This window comes from Melopsittacus undulatus, chromosome 9, assembly GCF_012275295.1.
Source record: "Melopsittacus undulatus isolate bMelUnd1 chromosome 9, bMelUnd1.mat.Z, whole genome shotgun sequence".
Lineage (NCBI taxonomy): Eukaryota > Metazoa > Chordata > Aves > Psittaciformes > Psittaculidae > Melopsittacus > Melopsittacus undulatus.
This window is the reverse complement of record NC_047535.1, coordinates 33,076,735-33,095,870: the sequence shown is the minus strand read 5'-3', so window position 1 is coordinate 33,095,870 and position 19,136 is coordinate 33,076,735. Positions and strand designations below refer to the sequence as shown.

The following is a 19,136-nucleotide window of genomic DNA, read 5'->3' as shown; positions in this document are numbered from 1 at the left end:
ACACGACATGTCAGTGCATGGTGCAAACCTGTCAGGCAGTTATTGTGCACTAATGTTAGTTATCACCATATCTTGTAATGTTTTTTTTTTTCCAAAGAATTAAAGTACAGTCTTCTCACACTTTCTTTTAAAGAGAAAACCCAATCCCAACTAGCAGAAGAGAGTTTTCTCGCACCTTGTGATTGGCGCTAGAAATCATTTCCACTTTTCCTTCGCTACAGAGCAACCATCCAAAGAGATGAACTCAATATAAAGGTGATGGTAAACCTAATTCAAAATGGGTGTCTTGAAACATTTAAATGCTACACGGATAAGCTAAGCAGAAAGATGCAGCCTGCCTGCTGAGGAGCATCGTGCCCAGCCAGTGGGAGCAAGGCTCTTGCTGGAGACATATGTTACTAAAGCAGTCAGTCTGGCACAAAGCTCATTAAACGCACTGACAATCATTCTGATGAAGCATAAACCAAAAGCTACTGCTTCTCCTGCTGAAAACTTTAGGAACAAGAATGGTTCAAAAGATTTCCAATAAAGAAAAAGCAGATTTTTTTTTAATATCTCTCTACAGACTACTCCAGTGATACCAAGGTTACCAGTCAAAGCAATTACAATTGACCCGATCAGGTATTTGAGCACTACAATGAATTGCAAAAGCAGCTGCTTCATTTCAGCTCAGAGATGAGTGCCCTTTAATGTTTGCTAAAGTGATTTCCTACAAAACCTGTATCACTTGTCAGGCCACTACCTGAGAAGTGCAACACACTTAAAGAACTCACAGATTCGTCACCAGCTAATTCTGTTTTCTGAACAGAACAGAAAAATGAGACAGTGCTCAGGCATCAACTCCTGTCCTATTTTACATCAGTTTTAATGCAGACTTTTACTGTCTTACACGTCTGAGTGAGGCAGCCTGAGCTGCCTGGACTATGGGGCTCCATTCAGGACATGTTTCTCCACTCCAACCCTTCCAGGGATGTGTAGGGCCACAGCTTTGGCTCTGCACCATCCAACTTCTAAGAAGACAGGAGCAAAAAGATGGGGCACAGCTGGGGACATGGGTGACCTGTAACAACAGTGACTTCATTTCTTACATGGGAATCTATCTATTAATTTACTTAATTTTGCTGACAAATTTGATCCTGCTTCTCATCCTTTTGGTTGCAGGAGCAAAGCACTGGAACTGCATCTCAAAATGGGACTGACCTCACCCCTTGTGTATTGTTTCTTTTACTAAATGACCAGTTTATACTGTGCAGACTCTAATACCACTGTCATCTGCCAAAAGGTGTACAAGCCATCTATATAGCAACAGAGTCTATTAATATGTATTAAAAGTCACTTTACAGTTGACATGAGCCATTTCTGAACATGAATATGAAAAAATATGATTATTATACCTAAAACTTTCAACTAATCTTGCATCACTGATTTTCTCACTCTGAGTTTATAATTTAAACCTTTAAATATTTCATAGCAGCCTCATCAAACTAAGATTTCTGATGGCTGGAGAGCTGAGACAGCCCATTACAGTAACAAGAAAAAGAAGAAATAAAGTAAATAGGAATTTGTTCTTGAGGGAGCAGGAAAGGAAAACATGAAAGATTAAAAAAAGTAATCACTTTTACATAAAAATAAGATAACCACAAAAATTTAAGAAATAATGTACACCTGTTTCCTTCATTATTTCATATTATATCTGTCATAGTGCAAGTATAATATATAACATAAATCTGTCCAAAAGGACATCAATGCCCAGCAGACAGAGCAGCTTTGACAGACAATGTACACAGAACAGACAGATCAGAGGTGACCGAGAGCCTGTGTCCATAACAGGACCAGTCCTGGTAAAAGCTGTCTAGACATCAGATCCAATCCAGCTCACTGGTACAGCTTTGCCTTCTGCAGAGTGAGGGAAACATTCCTTAATTTATATTTCACTCACAGTTTCAGGGCTTTTACTCAGCACAGTTCATTTAAAACCTTGGGACTCAACAGCCTGAAACCTCTGAGATGTGGAAGCCTAGAGCAGGAGCACAAACTCCCAACTCTCTGCAGAAACCATTCCCTCCAGGACATCAAGTCCTCCAGGCATGTGACATGATTGAGACCAACATTTCAAGGGACTTGAATACTCTGTTCACATTAACACCATAAGCAATCTGTGTGCCCGATCTCCAAGGGCAATTTGAAAATCCCAGAGTGGGTTTTTGGTTTCTTTTTGGTTTCTGCATTCTCCTCAAGCACTGAGGAAGCAAATCCACTTATGAAAGCATTTATTAGACTTGCTGAGCTGTCTTTTTCCCATCCCTGAGTTACTTTGTGTGAATGTTAATCACAGTCATTATACATTTTATCTTCTATTAAATGCTTACCTTCATTCCCACACACACCCCCAACAAAAAAAAAACAGACCAGGATTGAAAATGAAGAACACAAAACCCAAAACCGGAAGCCATTTAATAAGGAATTATTTCCAGAGATTCAGATCCCTTCACCACTGGCCACACTGCTCATTTCCAAACCATTCCAACCACCTCTTCACATAATTGTCTTCAAAAACAATGCTGAGAGAGAGTGCAGTGCTCTCCCCCATTTAGGAAGATGGAAAGCTGAGAGACAGAGCAGGTATTTTTGCAAGCAAACATGCAGCTCAGTAAGGTTATAAGGGTTTCAGGTAGGTGCAATATCTCAGTCAAGTAATTCAGTATTCTTCCCAGCTTGTGTGCAGGCTCTTGGAGCTCTTCACTACATCAAACATGAATACACATAAGTATATATACATGAATGTATCTAGGTATGTATATATGCATGAACATGGAAAAAGAGACTGAGGTGGACAGCAACAAACTCCTTTGCTTTCACTTATCCTCACCAGAAATATTTGTTTTCAGACGTAAAGCTCAGTGAGGCAAGAGCTGTCTGGCCTCCATCCACTCACTACCAGCAGCTCTGCTAAGGTAAGGTGACAACACTAAACCAAGGAAAATCAGTGTACTTAAGCTAGAAGAGCTGCCATAAGCACCTCTCAATTCATAGCATGCTCCAACACGAACACAACTCTCACATAAATTACACCTTTTCTTTCATCATCCCTCTCTAAAGGCAGATTTCCTGGAGAAGTGGTGTGTTGGTGAGTTTCTACTTAGTCTGAGTTTGTCTTCTTGCCTTTTCCAGGCCTTTCTGTGATTAACAATGGCCTTTGCAGCACAAGCACAGACCTTTTAAACTGCTTGTCCTGCTAAGAGAATATTCCACTGATCTCAGCATATTCGTGGAACATCAGGGACTTTGGTAAAGCTAGAAAGAATCAAACATATTTCTGTGAAGATCATAACACATTAAAAAGAGAGAGAAAAAAAAGGCATACACACAAATGAACAGGAAATGTTTCTTAAAGTAATTCTGTATTGGTCTGACACACAGAAACCCTCTGTATGTAATAGTGAGCTCTGAAGAAGGAAAATCATTCAAGTGCTTTTCCACCTGGTGTGTGTTGGCAGAGCCATGGGCTGACTGTGTCTCCCCCCATCACTCCCCAGCCAGATACAGCAAGGGCTGGAATACAAATCTAAGTAACCCCTGTTCAAAATGCACTGTTAAAAAGACTTCCGCATTTGAATTTTGAAGCATGCACAAAAACAGCCTGTGGAGCCTGAAACTGCTCTCCATCCAAGAATCTTATATGCAGGAGAGTGAAGCACCTCAGCCTCAAAGGAAATATTCTTTGTTTCTCTCCTTTTTGTAATGGTGGCTGTGATAAATATGTCTCCTATTTTAATTATCTCAACAAGATCTTCTAGGAGGACCTGCTTGCTGGTTTAGAGATGCTTCAAAATTTAATGTAGATAATTAAGTAAATGATACAAGTAATTTAAAGATTCTATTAATCTAACTTCCATTTAAATCATATTTTTCAGATGATATATCCAAATCTTGGTATCTTATTCTATTCAACAAGTATTTCTAGCATGTAAGCCCATAACTAATTAAAGATATAAAAACCACTTGCCTTTGTCTGATGTACATACATTTGCAAGTCTGTCATTTTGGAATAAATCAACTTGAATGACAGTCACACTACTGCATCAGGAGCAATCTTCTGCTCACAGAGTTTACTCCTCCCTGGACCTGCGCTTTCTCCTAACACTGCTCTGATGTGAAGATAACCTTTACCTCCAGATGATGGAGCTTTAGAGATCAGAAAACTTGAAGATATAGTGACCCTGCATTTTGGAAACAGCACACAGTTGTGACATCAGTTGGGGCAAACAACGTACCTGTTACAGGACTAAACTATAGCAAAACTCTATGACATGAAGCAGAAGAATTTTAATGAAAACAAAAACCTGTGAGTAAGCTCTAGATTCTCTCATGAGTCCAAATTTTGATCCTGGCCTTTCTTTCAGAGTCACTGAATAAAAAAACAGCTATTGGCATCTAAAATGCTTTCAATAAATTATTGCATTTATTGATGAAAGATGAACTCAGAAAGTGGATGAGGACAACACAAACGAGGTTTTCTAAGGAACCAGAGAACTGCCATGTTTCAAGACTGATATATATTAATTGTTATGACTCTCTGAGGTTAAGATTACCTGGAAAAATAATGCATGCATAGAAATCCAGACTATGAAATAAAGAAGCTTCCTTCTTTATTCTGTATTCCAAAATAATCTTATGTAGTTTGTGCCCTGCCTCCTTTGTTGGCCTAGTATCTACTAAATTTTCCAAAGTGGTTCACTGCCCTTAGCAAAAAATACAATCAAGTAAGAAATCCCAACATCCTATTACTGTAACCATGATTTACAAATAAAATACATGACAAAATTTCAATCATCCATCTTAGTTGAAACAATTTATAGGACTGAAATACTGCAAGAAAACTAATTTGAAATGGACATGCGCTGAGGAACCTTTGGAGAAATAGCTGGAGTAATCAAGAGACGTCACATTATAAATTCAGCATAAGCACTCTCACTTTAAAGTATTCAGTTCATACACCTGAAGGATTTCTTTTATGTAGACTTGCTTTTCTCTCATTTAAGACTTCAAATGTCACAGCCAGTCTTGGTAACCGTGACACTAATGACATATCAGCTGCAAAAATCACCCACCTTCTGCCGTGGACCAGAATTGTAAGGGAGGCACTTGACATTGTACTTGAGTCTGAGGCACAAATCACACACCTCAACATCACCCGTGCTCACCTCCATGGCTTTGTCACACGAAGCAACAGTAGCAAAGCCACACCCTCTGAATTCTCAAAAAAACCCAAACCAAAACCCAGTTCCTTTTCAATGCGTTTCCTGGCAGACATTGATGTTCTTTTCTCTGAATGCTTGGTAAAAATATAGATGATGTATGGGAAATATGTCCCATTTTTCAATAACAAAACGTAAGTTAATGTTGAAGTGGGTTACAAAAGTATGTCATATCAAGAGGTAGAATTTATCCCCAGAATGCTTCCAGATAGACAAGTGTCCTGGGTTCAGCGGTAACAATCATTTTTCTCCTTCTTAATAGCTGCTGCAGTACTGTGGTTTTGACTTTCAGCCTGAGAACAGCGCTGATAACACCAGTGATTTGAGTTGTTGCTAAGTAATGTTTAGTCTGACCAAGGACTTTCTGAGTCTTATGCTCTGCCAGGGAGGAGGGGAAGCTGAAAGGAAGGAGAGACAGGATACCTGACCCAAACTAGCCTAAGAGGTATTCCATACCACAGCACGGGCAGTTACCTAGAAGGGTTAGATCACTACCGGGATCAGGCTGGGTATTTGTTGGCAGGTGGTGAGCAGTTGTATTCTCTTCCCTTGTTATTTCCCTTATCATTATTATTATTGGTGGTAACATCAGTGATTTGTGTTATAGCTTAGTTACTGCACTGCTCTTACCTCAACCCGTGGGAGTTGCATTCTTTCAATTCTCTCCCCATCTCTCCGGAGTGGGGGAGGAAAAGGGGGGAGTGAGAGAGAGGCTGCATGGCTTGGCTTAAACTGTGACAACAGGTTATGTTGTGATTAATTTTAATCTATCAGAATAATGCTTAAATATTAACAACATTCATCCCCTAATTCATTTAAATTATTAACACTTGATTAGCTATTAATTGATTGTATTATTTTTTCATCAAGTGCTGGAGCTCCTTTCTAGGAATATTGCTATTCCAGCTCCTTCCTACCATGCTGAAATCACCCATAGCCCTGCTCATAGTAGTAAACACTACACCCAGTAGTGAGAAATCAGCATTTGTATCTCATATGTGTCAGAAATTCAGACTTCTGAAGAAGTCTGTTTCTATGAAAAGAAAATATCGTTTACTCTAAGGTTGTATCACCAGTGACAATTTTACTGCTCAGCATCCTATTGCATACAGACAAAATGTTGTCCATCAGAGAAGAGCAATCACCTCACCTGTTAAGCGTCTGCTCTACTGCTGATCTGTCATTGTACAAACTTAACAGTTAGTTTGCTTTTCTTTGTAGCAAAATATTTTATCATACAAAAAGCAAAATGTGCAGCTTCTTTCAGGGGAAATCCTGTATTCAATAAAGAATTCTCTTTAACCTGGATGTGAGGAATTTATTACTTGAAAATGCCCAGATACAATAAGCATAGAACCATAATATCACACTGTATGTGTCATTATAGCTGCAGTGCAATGAACTGCATTTAGATTATAATAATGAAACAGTTATTTTCCCAGGATCTTGTGATGATTAAATTCAGCAATCCAAGAGATGAAGTAAAAAAGGCAATGGAGAATTTCATGATGCTAAGGATAGTGATGGCTGGGAAGCATCCTGTGCACTCAGCATCAAGGACTGTACTGATCCAAGCAGAAGCCAGCACCCCTAAGCAGGACCTAATTTTAGGACAGCAAAGGTGCCACTGTGCTCTAGCAATTACATATTAAGTCCAGATCCACAGGATGTATGATAAGAGGCTTGAATTACAGACCTATTATTCATAATTACTGGTTATTCACAATAAATCAATTTTTTTACCTTTTCCTCCATTCTAAAACACCATGTTTTCAACACTGATTTTCACATTGCTGCTTATCTTCAACAACAGAACTAAAACCAGGGATTTATAATGACTTACACAACTAATGATTATGGTATTTTGGTGTTGACTAGCAGGGTTTGGTTATGACTGGATTCTAAGTAAGATACAAAGAAGACTTCTTATGTGTGTTTGCAGACTATGCGCCTGTTCTCTGGTAATATGCCACAAAAATGCATACGGCATTCAAATGCTTTTTTTATGTAAAATACTTGGTATTAAAGGACAATGGGCAGTCAATGTTTTCAACATGCTCACTTAGAAACAAATATGAACCCATGGTATCAGAACAAAAGCTAATCTGATGAGGAGAATTTAGGATAGAATGGTGCTAGAAAGCTGGCTTGGAAGCATAAAGGAATAAGATAACTATCCAGAGAAGGAGAGGGGCTCTGAAGGTGAAAGAGAGGAGACATGCAGCTTTAAGAAAGAAATTTCTAAGCCAGTCTCTCTCACTTCAGCTACTGTTTTTATATTATGGACATGGCATCCCCCTTGCAGCAACCTGGCCACCACAATACCATATAGAATATCCCTCTGGCACACTACGTACGCATGGATTGCCCAATGCTTCCTCATCTAACATGGTCATTCTTCTATACATCACATGTTTGGAACATACTGAAAAAGCAGGTTTTGGGACTGGTCCAGCTTTTGGAAAAACTTAGCCCAAAGCCAAAGTGCATAGCAAAAGTCAGATAATGTTCGCAATGCATATGAGCAGCCATCCGTCAGGACACATGGTGACATATCATACAGCCGGGAGCTGCTGAGGAATGAAATGGGCCAGAAGCAGCACCCATATGACCTTTACACTCATAAATTAAAACGGCACAAGTAGAGAGTGACAAGACGACTTCTTGAGTTACAGCATATTAAAGGCTTACTGACACTGAAGTAATAAGAAATAATGAATATTTAACTTCCAGTTCATATTAAAAAACCTACTAATGTTTTATTTTGTCATCCATAATGAAACAAGAAATTAGGCTAGTGATTCCTAATGATGTGTACGGCGCTTTTGCAATATTGCTGGACCTAAACAAAGGCTCTCCTCAGTGAGGGTAGGCAGGAGCAGAAGCTGAGGTCCATATCAGTCTCTGTTTTGACTCTGCCCAGATTCATTCACAAACCAGCACTTCTTCTTGCACTTGAAATGTTTGTAAGGGCAGAATGTGAGCTCAGAAAAGGCTGACGGGGCTTACAAATCTCAAATCTGACTTTGTCGCTGCATTCCTTTGCTTTCCCAAATCAGTGGTGGATGGGCTTGGACTGGAGGCATAAATCCAGATCCTGGTTCTGGTGGACTTTACATGTACTTTTACTGAACCATTTTGTGTCTAGCCATGATGTACCTTCTTCTTCCATCTTCCAGACCCCTCCTCTATTCACACCATAAATTTCTCAGGATGGAAGCTGTGTGCAACAAGTATGTTCCCTGGATTTCCCATGGGATACACAGTTCTATTCTAGTAACAATAACATGGCCTGAAAGTACTGTTAAAGATTTACTTCTAAAGGAAATCCAGGCTTTTAATTATGAACAAAAGAATGCTTAAGTGAGCCCTGTACCAGCTTGTAAATGTTGCACAGCAGTTTAATAGAAGAAGTGACAATGCCTGTGATCCTATAAAAATGATGAATTAGAGATCACAAAATCCAAGTATTATGAGTAAGTAACCAGGATACTCAGCAAAGGGAAATTATTGGAATTCAACATTCTGTAAGAGCTGAGTGGGAAACACTGCGTGCTCCTGTATATCACTGTGGGCATGCAGCTTCCATGCTTAGTGTGCTGTCCATTGCAGATGATATGACTCCGGGAAATCAGGATATAAGTGGAAGTGACTGCCACTGGGTTTCCTGACACTCACTGCTGCTATATAAAACAGTGAATGGAGAAGCTTGAGATATACAGAGGAGCTCCAGTCATGGTCCTGGGATGGAGGCAACTGGCAGGAGCCACAAGGCATGTGCAATAAAACACAGGAATCAGTGACAATGTCAAAAGACACAAAAGTTCTCCAGTAATTCCTTTCTCCTACTTCCCCACACAGTCTGACAGACATGATAAGGTCTCACTGATAGCACCAATACCTGACCCAGTGCAGACTCCAACCTCCATGGCACAACTCGTATCTCTCCATCTCCTCACAGGTTTCATTGAGTTCACCCTGCCAAAGGGAGCAAAAATGCTCACTATTCTTTAACACCTTTGGTGCTTTTCCCTTTTCTCCTTCCACCAGGACCCAGGCAAGAAAACTGACACTTCATTGGAGAATGATCCTAACTTGCTGCAAATCCAGGTCAAGCCTGGGGAGCATGCTCAAATTTCAGATTATAACGATTTTACTAACTTGGGTTCAGCCAATAGAAGTGTTTAGTGCAGCATACTCCCCTGTTATGCTTTAATCATTTATTACATGACAGGACCTAAAAGTGTAGGTCTACTTTGCATATACTATTACTTATCAAGAGCATTTAGTAATAAGCCCCTCTGGAGAGTGCATTATGAAAAATTATGGACTAATTTGACCAAAGATGTCCCTGGAGAATACTGGTGCTTCAGTGCAGGAGACATACATGACTGCTGCTATAGCCAAAGATAAGAGTTAAAGAAGTCTAGTGAAAAGGTTGAAGCTTTCTGCTTTGGATTCTATACAGACTAAACTGGTCACTAATTATTTAATTTACTTGCATCAACATACTAGTGAGTCAATATTTGCTTTAACCTATTGCACAAATAGTTTGAAATGTTTCTTCTAAACCTGTTTCAATTTCATTTCTTAAAGCTAGACTACCTTTATTTCATAATAGACCAGTAGCCTAATTAAAGTTTCATGCTTATTACTTAGGCTCAGTCTCACAGTAATAAATTCCAAAACCCAGCTTCCCCAGGACTCCAGCTAGAGTGCTTATTGTTCCCTTTTGATATATATAGTGCACCTCTGGTTTGCAATGGATTTACATCAAACTGATTTGTTTCTATTATCATGGACCTTTAGTGTAAATTTAAAAAGAAAAATAAGTGTATCATTGTCTCTACAAATAGGGTGTTTATTTCCCCTCTATCTTCTCAAGTTTTTCCTCTGTGCTTTATGCCTATAAGGAGCAATAAGAGCAATTTTCAAACACAAAGTTTCTGATTTCATCCTAAATGAAGCCCCATGTCCAATTTGAGAACAAATCACTGGAATGTAAGTATCCACACTCGGTAAATGCTGCATGATTGTAATTACATACCTAAAAATCATAACATGATATCGTTAACAGATGCTTCCTAACAGATTTTTCTACCATTCTATACACAGAATACATCTGATCACATCTATATGTGATTGCTCTGTTCAGCCTTAGGCTAGAAATTAAAGGCCAATCTTTCAAACTATTACTTCCCGTTATGAATGTTTCTACTGGGAAAATTGAACACTTCCTTTCTCATTTGCAGATCTTTGTATTTGAGCCATAGAGCTAATAAACATGTCTCAAATTCACTTATTTTCTGGAAATACCAACTCAGATTGCACTACAACAGACATCACCCTGAATGGCTGGTGACTTTGAGACATTTAGTTGATAAACTTCAAAGGACTCTTCTATAGCAGGAATACTCAAACAGACAGATTTTCACTAGTCCATTTCCATAGCCTTTTCAACTGCAGTTGAGGAAGAAAACTATGGTTGGAAATGTGCCATTCATATTTCCAGCACTCTTATATAGCTGGATAAAATAACATGCTTAGATTTGTTTCCAAGTCTAAGACCAAATAAAATCACGTTTCTAGAGTGCAGGAGCAATCTTCAAACCTCCCTTTTTGGGAAAGAGTTGCCATCAGCACATCCTCATTTTACAGTAATCAACTTTGAATATTACATTAAGCTTTCCATATTGCCAGAACAAAGCTGGGACACCTTTTCCACTAGGACAAAATCAGAGTCTGAGAAAGCCAACTGGGCTTATGCACACCCATGGGGAGGCCAAAACCCCCTGAGAGCATGCAGCGAGGGGCAGCAGCACAGTGAGTGTGCCACCCACCCTGGCTGCTTCAAAGGCAGAACTCCACTGAGGGGCTTGGGAACCCCGTACCACTGATGATTAGCATCCAGCTCTCCTCTAAAGCAGAATGATCCCTGCTGACTTTACTACCAAAAGATACAGTATTTTTAATATCAAATGGCCACAGGGGGGGAAAAGAGGAAGAGGGAAGAAAAAAAATCCAAACTGATAAATTCCTAAGTTTCTGTGCATAAAGAGGATCAATTTCAGTCTAAAAATTACCCCAGTTTGGACATGTTATGGACAGAGCTCAGGTGTCTGCTCAGACAGCCAAGCTGAATATACACAGATCCCTCACCTAACACATAACTGCCTTTTCTTTAGGAAGGCAGCCAGCATCTCCACTGGCATACTGTGGAAAAAATTGAGAAGATCCCAACTAACCATAGCTTTATCTGCATAACTGCATATTTAATTGACTCCGTGCACAGTTTACAGTGAGGGGGTGAGAAGCCTGTGGTTTCAGTCACTGCTTTCATCAAAAATGATTTCTTTGCAAATGCAAAAGCCTGCAGAAGGATGCTTAAAGCTTGCTTTCTGGAAGCAGTAATGCAAAAAATCCTCATCACGCCAATGCTCCTGGAAAATAAGGTGAATTCTTTTAGAAAAATTAAATTCCTAGTCACTAAAATTACTCTTCCCCCATCTTTGATGTTATTTGCTTAGCTATAGGCCAGACTTGGCCTTCCACAGATAAAAGGGGAAAAAAAAATCATTGATTTAAAGACACAAATATGCCAGTGTTGAACATTCTGAAGATAGTTTTATCCTACTGAATCTTGTTATCCAAAAGGAGAAATGTCAGCAGTGTATTAAGCAGGCAGGAAAGCTGAAAGACTCATTAAGCCACATTTAAACTATGATAACATGCAAAATCGAATATTTTCCAGGATCATTAAAATAAAAGTTAATTACAGAATTCAGGTTTATCTGTGTCATCCAATGTCACAATACTTCAAGGAAGATGAAGAAGGGAAAAAGCAAAAAATTCCCTACAACTGCATTCAGCATCACAGCAGCATCTGCATTATTCATCACCAGTTGTGCAATGACAGATCCAAAATAATTAGTATTACTCACGTTAAGTTATGCAATTCCCCCACCTAAAGAGGAGCCATAAAGAAATGCAAACTAATTATAAGCTGGTCACATGCTCTGCTGATGCACAGCCACCTCGGACCAATGCTGCCATGGTGCCATCCTGGTGCCTGTGCTGGCTGGAAAGCCACAGTAGACCAAACCTCCAGCTTTGAGTAAGGAGGAAGACCAAACCTTCTCAATACCATTAAGTGACACAAAATGCAGCTATCAAAACAGAAAAGTAAATTAATTAAAGGTTTAGGTGTGTCCCTTACAGCTTAGTCAAACCTCTGGCTAAGAAATCAACTCTCAATATCACAGCATCTACCTTAGAATAAGGCAATTCATCATTATAAATGTCTCTTTCCTCTCTGAAGACAACCAATGCATATCCATTCCCATGAGTTAATGTATACATCCAGCACAGCAGAATGAGCAGCACTGGACATGTGGGAGTCCTGCACGGCTCCAGGGAAATCCCAGAACACGCAGAAACTCTCACCAAGCACCTAGATCATCCAGTGTCATTCCACACTGCTATGTTCTAATCCCTGTGGAAGGACAGCCTTTGCCATAACCCTATCTGTTCATCAAGGCTGAAAGGAGACAGGGGAAGAAATCCAATACAGGTATGGGAGGTTTATCCAGCAGGCAAACAGAAAAAGACTCAAGATGGGTCTCTGAGAGGTGCATGGTGCAGTTTACAAGAGACAGAAATTCGTGTTAAGAGCTAAGAAAAAGTACATTTATTCTGAGGATTTGATTGCTTTCCCTCCACCTTAGAAAGTGTAATTCTTTTTCCTGATAAATTTCCTTCAACTGCCATAAACATGAAAATTTACTCATATCTTATCAGCAACACAGGTATCTGTTTCATCTCGAGATACAAGCCCTGGAGCATTATCGAATGTGTTTTCCTGGAGAAGGAATTTACCTGAGGCAAAATTGCTGTGCTTGTACTTTGTAAAGAAACATACTGGTTTACCACTGCAAAACACACACCTGTAGAACGTACACAGACATGCTCCACTTAAAGGACTGCATTTCAGGGTGGAGAGAGACTGGAATACAAAACACATGGACAACGACAACATAATCAATGCTTAAAAGTATAATTGAATCTCTGATTGGTGAATAGAATATTCCCCTTCTTTCCCAAACTCAGGGCAAACAAGACCATTATACAACCTTTGTGAAATAAATCACAACTTCCATTCTACTCAATCACACCTAACAGCAGATAGGACGAAAACTTACACTATTTTCCACAGTGAAGTGAGCACTTTATTTGCACTTGGTACCACAGAACATGCTAGAGAAGAACAGAGTTGATACAGATTTACAGCAATTTAGATGATGATATATCAACCTGACATCCTGTTTAAACATTTATGAGAAAATAACTCCTTTCTTCTTTCCAGGGCCCACTCCCCCCCCCCCCCCCCCCCCCCCGCACAGCCCCCTCGCCCCCTCCCTGCCCGCCCCCTTTCCCCCCTTTCCCCCCCCCAGTTTCAACCACTTTAAAGCAATAGATTACTTTCCCTCCTCATCCTTCCTTCCTTCTCCTCTCAACCTGTCCTACATAAACTTCTTAACATGAGATTTTTCCAGTAATAAGAATAAAACATATATTTTCTTCAAGTTTTCTTATTCTGAGCTTTCATGACAACAGAGAAGAGTCCCCTTAAGTGGGGTATCTGTACAAGCTCCTCTGTCTTAAAAGTTAATTGACATTTACTTACTGTCTATATAAAGCCAAAGGTAGGATAACCACTAAGGTAACGTGAAAGTTAGCAAGAGATTCACATTGACTTCAGCAGAGTTTGGATCCTTCCTCCATAAGGAATTGCAAGACACAATGGCACAGTTTTGTTGAATCCTCAAAATCTAGAAGCACATGTAAGTGGGTTCTTTCTGTCTTATTTTTTTCTCAAGGTTCAAGTAAGAAAAATGAGTAAGTGAACACAGGAAACAAAAATATACCTGTGCACCCAGAGAAATCTGTTAAAGGTTTCTCAAACACAGGTCAGACACCATGAGAAACAGCCACAGAAGACACTGCCTTGATGCACAGCTCTATTTATTGAAAAGACAGAAAAAAGCTGCTTCCACTCAAATGAAGGCAAAAAGAAGCTGTCAGTTAAAACCTGGCACACACAACAGCAGCTAAACATGGAGCTCATTAAGCACTAGCACCTGCACATTCCTGGTGGCTTTACCTACTCTTGCCAACTGGGACTATTCAAGGTTGCAAATGGCTGTGGTAGAATACTCTAAAAATCTGATCAATGCTTAAGAGCCTTCATCAGCTTTTCAGCAGATGAAGTTAGTGTTTTTTGAAAGACACATTTCTACAGAGAACTGGGATTTCAGTTCTTCAAAACCCCGTATCAGTAGTATATTTTGTAAAGAAAATCTAGAGTATTTGGTGAGCAAACAACTGGCAAAAATCAAAATCCTCTATGACCAAGAAGACAGAAATTGTTCATGGAATTGTTCAAACAAAGGTTGTTTTGTGCATGTTTTAAAAAGAAAAAAATTGCTAGAATATAAACAGAGGTCTCAACTATGCTTTAGCTCAACATTTGTCATTTCAGCTCTGTCCCATCAACATGTTGAACTATGAAGGGATGTCAGGCATAGCTGCACCTTAGGAGCTAGCTGGTTCTAGTGAGAGATGGAGAAAGCAGGTTTTATTGAGAGAAAGAAGGAAAAAAAATCCCCATACAAACAAACAAAAACCCAAACCAAACCGAAACCAACACAAAACATCTGGGCTAAGACAGGAATTCAGAAATACTGACTTAGTAGAAAAACATCCTGATCTTACACCAACATGTGAAATAAACAAGGCTCTGTGATACAAAACAGTGAAGAGATGAAAGGAATACGGAGAAACAGACAAGAGATGTATACGAAATACCGCCTACAGTACTTGTATAAGCAGGTTGCAAACCTTTCACCAAAGCGGTCTGATCATTGTGATGCCCAAGCCCTGCTCACACCCCATAAACAGGACACTGGGACAAGACAATAATATTTCACATATGCTCTTTTCTGGCGATTCCAATCATTAATCAGCAATTTGACACCCAAACCCTGCCTTAGATCATCTTTTAATCAACTCAGAAATTTCAAACCTTCTTAGGGGTAGCTTTGGTGCTCCTCCTCTTTTCCTCACTGCTCAGGATGGCTGTAGGTGCCTTTCTTGACCCCTGTCCTTCTTCCAGCTTGACACCACCTTCCTTCCTCCCACCTTGCTAGGACCTCAGCAATGTGCTGCAGCACTGACTCTGCAACACAGAGGAGCTCCTACAAGAAACCATGCCTGTTCCAGAGAATTTCACCTGAAATGCTCTGCAGGAGCAATGAATGGCCATTTAAATAGTGAGTCATCTTTTCTCAGATCCTTTTAAGGAACTTAGCTGGCACATCTTCAAGGCATATTTCTTAATACTTAGTTTTGCAATTTGCAGGGTGATACATCCCAGAGCTGGAAGTATGGATCATATGGCAGCAGATCTGCATTTGTCAAGGGCAAAGCATTTTGCGCTATATTTTCCTATATGTGGTATTTGCAGAGCCTAATCTTAAAATATCTGGGTTGGTCCTTCTGCCCTTTATTCAATGAACATTTCTTTAAAAAAAGTCAGCTGAACTTGGCCAAGAAAGATTTAAAATTCTATCTTCTCTTAGAGCTGAGCGAATTATATTTTATGTATTTTTAAAATGCATTCCCAAATTCAGCTCATTTTTGTCTTTGACCATCATAGCAATCCAAAGCTTTTCCGATGCTTTTATTTTTCACAGTTACCAGCATCCTATCACCTACATCTCCACTTACTTTCCAGAGGCTTTCTGCGAAGATCAGCTTCAAACTGGGACAGTTTGAACCTATCCATAAATTTTATACAGCCAAACTACTGAATGTACCATGAAGCCCCATGTAGTGTGTAAAATAGCTAAAACTACTCAACTGTGGTTGCTTCCAACAGGTATCTACTAGGCTATTAGTGCCTCTAACAGAATTTCTCTAAAATCAATATGAAAGCTCCTTTTACCTGCACATTTTTCTACACTGAATGTATCCAGGGTGCAAATCCATATTACAGAGGCAACCAGGTTTCTTTCAGGGAGATCTCAGGATTCACCAGAAGAACCTCTACCAATTCATGTGGCACCTTCTCTTTTTAACTAGATTTTCAATCAGGAAATTATTTTTGATTATTCTAAATTCTCTAGTGGATGTCAGCATGCACCTGCCTTTGCTACGTCAACAAACTGCTGTGTCTCTGCCACTGACTGCTGAGATAATTCCTAGAAGTATTTTTAGCCCTCTTTTCAAATAAGCAATGGGCTGCAGATGCGTGAAAGTGGCAGACTTAAAGACAGACACTGAGTCAGAGAAGTCTGATAATTCATCTAAAATCAGTGAATTTATCACTTGGAATTGAAAGAAAAGATATTTGGTCTCATGTCTTGCTCTAAAACAAGTAAACTACGCTATTCAGTGCATCTAGATCATTCATTTGGACAACTCAGAAGGGAACTGAACAACCACCTAACATAGAAACAGTCAAAAAATAACAATTAATAATCTTATATTAAACTATATCCTTATGTTACAATTATTTCTTAATGAAATGAGGCATGATGATTAGTCTTGGAAGTCTGAAGAGATAAATATCAATGTAATATTCCTATATACGCACACAGTAATGGTGCAGGGATTAACACCTCGTTAGTCCATAAGGAGCAGGATGCTATCCTGTGCTTTGGATGTTAGGCCTCACTCTCTGGTAGTACAGAATTCAAAAGTTATTCTTTCTGTATCCATATATACATAGATGATCTTTAAAGGATACTTAACACACATCAGGAAGATGAATCAATGGCATTAATTAGATATTTTATGACTGAAAAGCTCTATTCTTTGCATGTCTACCAGTCAACAGCAAAACCCTCTCTTACCCTTTCACACATACACAGCAAAAAAAAAAAAAAAACAAATAAATCCAAGTCCTTTAACATTTTGTTCAAAATATTAATCTCTGCTTAATATTTTCATGGAAACATGTTTCTTTCTTTTGATGTATTTCTCACTAAGTGATGGCACAACATTTATTTGCTGCCTTGTGGCATAATTATCCTCCAACCACCAGTATCTGGACCATGGCTGTTAACTCCTGTGGTATCCAGTGCAGCACTCTTCCATCAGACACAATATGAAATGACAGATCACTTGCTTTGCCAGTGTGAGGATGACTTTGAACAGCAAATGGAGTGAAGAGAAACTGAAACTTAAGTTAATCCTAATACCAAGCAACCTTTTCTCACTGATTTGTAATACTTACAAGAAGGAAAAGTAAAGTTTCAGTTCTGGGCATTGCCAGGAAACCACAGGGAGTCCAGATACTACAGCTCATGATGGGAACTTCAAAAAATATGTCAAAAGCATTAGCAGTTCAGAGCAAGACAAACGACTGTGTTTGTATTCAAGCCCATTTGCTAAAGAACGCATCTAATAATGAGTGGCATCAAGAGCTGGCCCCATTTTTTTCAGCTGCAAAGCAGACAACAAGCGAGAAGTTTTGCAAGTGCTTTGTTAATATCACTGTTTCAGTGCTTCCACTGTCAGTGCCTTGACAACACTAAAAAAATGAAATGTTTGATAAAGCCACTACTTCCCAAAATGCTGTTTAAAAAACTAAAAATGCCTCTGTTATCACCTTGAGAACATCAGAGTGAATTTATCATTTATTCAGTGGACGCTAGGTTGGGCTTTCAGAGTTTTACTGAAAAAAGCTCAACTCTCCAAACTCCCAACAGCCCCCAGCTCCCCCCAAGGAAGGGGCATTGCCCCCTATCAGTAGGAGCTGCTTTCAGCCTCACCCACTAGCCTTGGGAACAGGACAGGAGCATCCTAGAGACATAGGGGGGATCCTGGGTAGATTCCCCTACCCCCTTGCTGGGTATTCACCCATCACACTTGCATATAAAACTCAAACATAAGCCCTTGTGAAACAAAATGAAATCTTGTATAATCAGCACATCTTTGGCAAGAACTGTGCATCTTTATTTGGGGATAAAGGTTACAATCTTGAAATAAATTGGTTTGATGAGAACGTTTTTCTTGGCAAAGGAAAAACACAATGCTATTTTCTAGAACAGCTTGTTGAGGAAATGAGGCTTTTTACACTGTGCAGCCTCTTCCATCTATCCAAACCCCTCAATTGCTGGTGAACAGGGAAGGTTCAAAGGAAAGAAACTCAAACTAGTGCCTCTACTGAGAAAAAGGACATTGTAAATTCTGTTTGAGAGCAGCTGACTGGCAACTCTTGATATATTTACTGGCAAGCCAGTCAGCCTGTACATAACACAGGCTGTGAGTAACCCAGTATTATCTCCTGCCTGCTAGGGAAGACAGAAAACATGCGAGCACTGCCCCATGCTGAGCAATTGGGAATGCAAGTCAGTAGGAAACCAAGTCAGGCTTTTAGGTTCACAGGTTACAAAATACCTCGTTTTGTAAGAAAGGCTCAATTTTTAATTACCTGGAGAGAACTACTTTCCCTGTTATTTTGTGCTGTATGGGTATTATTAACTTTTTACATAAATCTGAATTGCAGTAATGGAGACCAAAGTTGGTTAATGAAAACAACCGCCCTATAGAGACACAGCAGTTCAAAAAGAACTTTTGCATCATTAATCTGCATGATTTCATGATACCGCATTTGAAAGAATTAAGAAAAATAAGTATTTCTCTAATGTTCGCATGAAGCAGCCTTCAAAAGGTCTATCCTTTCCCCAAAACTACTTTGTCCAGAACCACTGCACAGCAACAAAGACTTACTCAAATCTGAAACTAAGTCATTAACCAGAAGGCACTAGCCCAGTAGAAGTGGTTTCATAGCCATCACGTCTGTGATTCATTAAT

At 39.4% G+C, this 19,136-nt stretch overlaps 1 protein-coding gene across 4 annotated transcripts in view; it reads right to left on the bottom strand.

The window, feature by feature from the left end:
- CHL1 (cell adhesion molecule L1 like) overlaps window positions 1-19,136 on the bottom strand; it is a 138,218-nt gene that overhangs the window by 76,855 nt on the left and 42,227 nt on the right. Inside the window, exon 1 of one of the 4 annotated variants that reach the window (XM_031049275.2) lies at window positions 15,340-15,551. The exons of the other annotated variants lie outside the window; for them this stretch is intronic. The gene's annotated coding sequence lies outside the window, so the exon portion shown is untranslated. Of the gene's footprint in view, window positions 1-15,339; window positions 15,552-19,136 lie in introns of those variants that run through there. 4 annotated transcript variants of the gene reach the window in all.